The 6,413-nt window shown below is 48.8% G+C and overlaps 1 long non-coding RNA gene across 1 annotated transcript; it reads left to right on the top strand.

Moving 5' to 3' along the window:
• The first annotated feature begins 1,103 nt into the window (after positions 1-1,103).
• Positions 1,104-4,550, top strand: LOC125342137. Its single transcript, XR_007209146.1, has 3 exons — positions 1,104-1,218; positions 3,016-3,017; positions 4,517-4,550. It is a non-coding gene; the product is annotated as an uncharacterized LOC125342137 (long non-coding RNA).
• Positions 4,551-6,413: the final 1,863 nt, after the last annotated feature.

Raw genomic sequence — 6,413 nt, forward strand, 5'->3', positions numbered from 1 at the left:
TCACCAAAAATCTGAAGGTGGTGCTATGGCTCAGGTGGTAGGGTGCTTGCCTTGAGCAAAACAACTAAGGGACAGCACCCAGGCCTTGAGTTCAAGCCCCAGGACCAGCAGAAAGGAAAGGAAAGGAAAGAAAAGAAAAGAAAAGAAAAGAATCTCCAAACCCCAAGCCAGGCAGACATAGGATACGGGGTAGAAGGAGTCTGCAGTGTCTATGTAGCAGATAAGGAGTGTGAGGCCCACCAAGGCCCCGGAGCTACGGGACACTTGGCATTGAAGCAAGTGAGAGACACTTGCCCAAGTGTCTCACAGGATGGCAACCTGCAGCATTTTCTATCTTCCCCAACAGGTGGTGCTAAAAGACAAGGCTAGGCAAGCCTGGTCTTTGTTAAACTCCAAGTAAAGAACAGGTAACTGTATACTTGCTATGTGTGTGTGTTGGGGGCAAAAAGGGGGTGAGCAGAGGATCTTCAGAATTTACTTTCTTGATGTTTTGGGGTTGTTTTTTTTTGCCAGTTCTGGGGCTTGAACTCAGGGCCTGAGCACTGTCCCTGAGCTTCCTTTTGTTCAAAGCTAGCACTCTACCACACTCTTGAGCCATAGAGCCACTTCTGGCTTCTTCTATATATGTGGTGCTAGGGAACTGAACCCAGGGCTTCATGCATGCGAGACAAGCACTCTACCACTCTACCACTAAGCCACATTCCCCACCCCCAGAGTTCACTTTCTTTTTTTTTTTCTTTTTTTTTGGCCAGTCATGGGCCTTGGACTCAGGGCCTGAGCACTGTCCCTGGCTTCTTCCTGCTCAAGGCTAGCACTCTGCCACTTGAGCCACAGCGCCGCTTCTGGCCGTTTTCTGTATATGTGGTGCTGGGGAATCGAACCTAGGGCCTCATGTATCCGAGGCAGGCACTCTTGCCACTAGGCTATATCCCCAGCCCCAGAGTTCACTTTCTTAATCCTCCCATTACCTTGTTCACCATTCCATTTCATGAAGAAAGCTCTGAGATGATGATAATGATTTGTTGGTCATAAAGCTTGAACTCTAGGCCTGGGCGCTGTCCCTGAGCTCTTCAGCTCAAAGCTACCACTCTACCACTTGAGCCACAGCGCCACATCTGGTTTTCTGGTGGTTAATTGACAATAAGAGTCTCACAGACTTTCTTGCAGGGGCTGGCTTTGAACCTTGATCCTCAGATCTCAGCCTCCTGAGTAGCTGGGGTTACAGGCATGAGCCACCAGTTAATTGTTTGATTTATGCTAGTACTGGCTTGAACTTAGGGTCTCTTCCTTTTACTTGGCTTTTCTGTTCAAGGCTGGCACTCTGCCCACTGGAGCCACATGTCTGGGGTTTTGCTAGCGAATGGGAGACCAAAATCTCTCAAATTTATCTCCTGAGGCTAACTTGGAACTGAGATCCTCAGATCTCAGCCTGCCGTGCAGTTAGGATTTTAGGCATGTGACACCAGTGCCCAGCTTTTCTGCTTTGAGAAAGGTTGGTTGATTATCTTTTGCACTTTGAATTTACTGCCTTTGCTGTCTGTTGGCCACTTTGTTTTCTGATGAGAAATTGGTCACAATCTCATCGAGGATCTCTTGTGTGTGATGAGTTGTGTGTATGACTTTGGAAATTCTCTGTCTTTAACAGTTTAATTAGAATATGACTTGTACGGATTTCTGAGTTTATCCCACTTGAAGTTTGTTGAGCCACTAAATTCTTTATATGGGTGCTTGTTTTCAGAGGTTAGAGCCTCATGTTTCCTGCTTCAAACAATCCCTCTAAATGAGTTTGAGAACCACTAGCCAAGGTGAGGTCTCTTCAGCTATGGTGGGGTCTTTGGCTTTTATTCTGAAACAAAAGCTCTTGAAGGTTAGGGGTAGGAAAGTGACATGATCTGATTTAAGAAACATAAAAACCAATGCCAGTGGCTCATGCCTGTAACCCTCACTACTCATGAGGTTGAGGTTTAAAGATTGTGTTTTGAGGCCAGCCCAGGCAGGAAAGCCCATGAGCTTCTTTGTTGTTTGAAGGCTGAGATCTGAGGATCTCAGTTCAAAGCCAACCAGAGCAGGACAGTCAATGAGAGTCTTATCTCCACTTAACCACCAGAAATCTAGAAGTGGATCTGTGGCTCAACGTGGTAGAGCACTAGCTTAGAACCTACAGGCTGAGGGATAGTGCCCAGGCCCTGAGTTCAAACCCCACAATGGATAAAATAAAACAAAACAAAGCACACACACAAGAACTCAAAGACAGCATCAAGCCCTAGGATCAGCATTAAAAAGAAATCTCTTCTCAACATTCCTACAAGTTAAATTAAATATTTTTCTCAAAGTCCTACTGCCAGAATTCAGCTGGAAGAGGGTGGTAGTGACTCACGCCTGCCATCCCAGCTACTCAGGAGGCTGAGATCTGAGGATTCACATTTGAAACCAGCTAGGGCAGGGAAATCCATGAGATTTGAATCGCCAATGATCCACCAAAAAGTTGGAAGGAGGGCTGAGGCTCAAGAGGCAGAGCAGGAGGCTTGAGGAAAAAACACTCAAGGATAGCTCAGACCCTGAGTTCAAGCCCCAGGACTAAAAAACAAACCAACTGTGAAACCTACCAGGGCCCAACAAGTGTGCCTGTAGCTCTCTAGACTGCCAGCAGAGGCCGCTAGAGCACCATGGATCCTGGAATGACCAGGAGGCCAGCAGCTGCTCTTCTTCCCCCTGGGCTGACTACAGTCCCCAGTGGGAAAGAGCCGGCTACAGCTCCATGACCACGAAGGCCCAGCTGGGCTGGCTGTCTCCAAAAGTCACCTGCTCAAACCCAAATCTGGTAGGCCCTGCACATCAGCTGCCGTGCAAATCCAGTGAGCCTTTGGAATAGAAATCACCCCCAAGCTCAGGCATTTCAGCAAGTTTCCACCAGGGCCTGGGGTGCTGTTCCTTAGCTGTTTTGTTCTACCACTAGTGCTCTACCACGTGAGCCAAAGCTCCACTTCCTGCTTCCTGGTGGTAAATTGGAGACAGATGTTCTTGCCTCGCCTAGAGTTGAACCACAATCCTCTGATCTCAGCTTCCTGAGAAGCTACAATTGCAGGTGTGAGCCATAAACACCAGGCCCAGATCCCTCTTTGAGACCTCTCTTGGTTTCCAACTTCAAGGGAGAACCGGAGGACAGCTGGTAGCCAGGGCTGCTAATCCCAGCCCAGGGCCTGCAGTGGGTTCAGCTCTCCTCAGCCAGGGCTGATGAGCAGGTTTGGCCTGCCCTGGAGGGATGGAGCTATCAGCAAGAAGGATTCAGGAGACTCTCAGGAAGCTCACCCCCACTCCAGGACAGAGTGATGGATCCTGGGTGAGGCTCTAGTTGCTGTTTCAGTCATGGCCTTATGCATTATGCGAGTGCTAGTTAATAAAGGAATGCAGTTAGTGAGCTGGGTACCAGTAGCTCACACTGGTTATCCTAGCTACTCAGGAGGCTGATGGCTGAGCACATGATTCAGAGCCAGCCCAGGCAGGAAAGTCTGTGAAACTCTTCCCTCCAATAAACCAAATCAAAAAGCAGCAAAACTGGGGCTGGGAATGTGGCTCTATGGTAGAGTGCTTGCCTAGCATGCCCGAGGGCCTGGGTTCAGTTCCTCAGTACCTCATATTCAGAAAAGTCAGAAGTGGCACTGTGGCTCAAGTGTGCTAGCCTCAAGCTGAAGAGGTCAGGGATTATGCCCCGGCCCAGAGTTCAAGCCCCACAACCCCCTCTCCCCCCCACACACAAAGCAGCAAAATAGATATGTGGCTCACGTGGTAGAGCACCAACCTTGAACACAAAAGCTCAGGGACAGCATCCAGGCCCTAAGAGCAACCCCTAAGATAAAACCAAACAAAACAAATAAAATACACAGCTCCTATCCTGGTGACTTTCAGAGAACTATGCTGTGGCTGACAGTTCTAGACCCAAGTAGGACTCTCATGACCCAGGAACGCATAAGGAAACTGGGGTCCTGGGGCTTTAACTTGTGTGAGATCCCCATCACCAGCTAGATTCCTTCTGGCCAACCTGGACTTGTGCTCAAAGCCATCTCATTATGGGGCACGAATAGCCTTTTCTTTTCTTTTTTTTTGGCCAGTCCTTGGGCTTGAACTCAGGGCCTGAGCACTGTCCCTGGCTTCTTTTTGCTCAAGGCTAGCACTCTGCCACTTGAGCTACAGTGCCACTTCTGTCCATTTTCTGTTTATATGGTGCTGGGGAATTGAACCTAGGGCTTCATGTCTATGAGGCAAGCACTCTTGCCACTAGGCCATATCCCCAGCCCATGAATAGCCTTTTCAAAGGTTTCTCTTCATTTAACTTTCTTCCCCTTGCAGGTGGAGCTGCCACTCAAGTGGTAGAGCGCCAGCCACAGTTCCAATTCTGTTTTTTTGTTATTATTATTATTATTATTTTGGTGGATCATTAGGTAAGAGTCTCATGAACTTTTCTGCCTGGGCTGGCTTTGAACCATGATTCTTAGATCTCAGCCTCCTGAATAGCTAGGATGACAGATGTGAGCTCCCAGCATCTGGCTTAGCTGGGCTGAAATGCAGACTTCCTGGAGCCAGCCCGAGACCTGGATTCAGTTGGTTAGGGCTGGGACCATGCTGTGAGTGTGTGTGTGTGTGTGTGTGTGTGTGTGTGTGCACCCATGTGCACGTGTGAATTGAGGACCTCCTCCTCCTCCTCCTCTTTCTCCTCCATTTCCATTTGTGCTGGTCCTGGGGCTTGAACTCAGGGCCTGGTCACTATCCCCATGATTCTTTTTACCAAGGCTACCTACCACTTGAACCCCATCACCATTTCTGTTCTTTTTTTTTTCTGAGTAGTTTATTGAAGACAAGAGTCTCACAGAGTTGTGTGTGTGTGTGTGTGTGTGTGTGTGTGTGTGTGTGTGTGTTTAATCCAGGCTGGCTTTGAACAGAGTGAAGCTTTTGCTTCCCTGGTGAAGACCAGGAACCCGGTCACAAGGGCCTCTCCTGGCCTGGCAGAGGTGGAGTGCCCACTCCCTGAAATCGAAGCCTCTGTGTGACATGCCTCAAATCTTCCTGTTTGATCTTTCTCCATCCCATCTTCCGGTGGCCTAGAAAGATATGAAATCACCCACAACACATGCACTCCAGGCAAAGAAAAGGGGGAGCCCCCTCAATGGCTGCATGGTGGGCTCCTCCCACCCAGCCAGCAGCCCTGGGCCAGGGTAGACTCTTTGTCACCACTGTGATTGGTAGACTAAACAGCTGTGCCTAGTGGCCTCCTTTCTCTCCTCCCTCCGTCGCTCCCTCCCTCCTTCCCTCCCTCTCTCTCTTTCTGTATCTCTATGTCTCTCCCCCCCTCCCACTTTCTCTCTGTACAGGATGAGAAATCTTCTAGAGCAGGCTGCTATCTCCCTATGGGCCCCAGCAGCATTTAGCCACTTTCCTCAAACACACAGCCAGAGCACCTATGGTTAACGTCAAATCTGGCAGCAAGTCATAACCTATAGTGCTGGGACATTTATCATGGCGGGGGTGGGGGGGGACTGGAGACTTCAAAGTGGGGCCAGGGGGCTGGGGATATGGCCTAGTGGCAAGAGCGCTTGCCTCGTATACTTGAAGCCCTGGGTTCAATTCCCCAGCACCACATATACAGAAAATGGCCAGAAGTGGCGCTGTGACTCAAGTGGCAGAGTGCTAACCTTGAGCAAAAAGAAGCCAGGGACAGTGCTCAGTCCCTGAGTCCAAGGCCCAGGACTGGCAAAAAAAAACAAAAACAAACAAACAAAGTGGGGCCAGTGAAGTGGGGGTGGGGAGGAAGCTGCAGTGGGACTTTTCTTCTCTATCCTGAGCCTTAGATAGCTTCTCAGATCAAGGCCAGCCCAAATAATAACAATGACAATAATAAATATTGATTGCTCATAATAACTATGGTGTAGGGAGATGGGTGTTTCATTTATTTTTCTTCCCATTGAAGGGCCATAGCCACCCCCAGAGAGCATTTATTATCATGGTGGGTTTGTGGTTTTTTTTTTTAATCCTCACTTCACATATCAGGAAATGGGACTCAGAGAGATTAAGACACTTGACTAGAACCACACAGCTAAAAATGAAAATGGTATGACTAAGAAGAATACGATCTGAGCCGGGTGCTGGTAGCTCATGCCTATAATCCTAGCTGCTCAGGAGGCTGAGATCTGAGGATCACGATTTGAAGCCAATGTGAGACTCTTAACTCCAATGAACCCGTAACAAGCCTGAAGTGGAGCTGTATAGCCCAAGTGGTAGAGTGCTTGCCTTGAGAAAAATAAGTAAAGGACAGCCCAGATCCTGAGTTCAAGCTTTAGTAATAGCATCACAAAAAAAAGGGGGAATGAAGGAAGCAGGCTGGGAATGTGGCTGAGTGGTAGAGTGCTTGCCTCGCATAC

The sequence above is a fragment of the Perognathus longimembris genome, chromosome 25 (genome assembly GCF_023159225.1).
Source record: "Perognathus longimembris pacificus isolate PPM17 chromosome 25, ASM2315922v1, whole genome shotgun sequence".
NCBI lineage: Eukaryota > Metazoa > Chordata > Mammalia > Rodentia > Heteromyidae > Perognathus > Perognathus longimembris.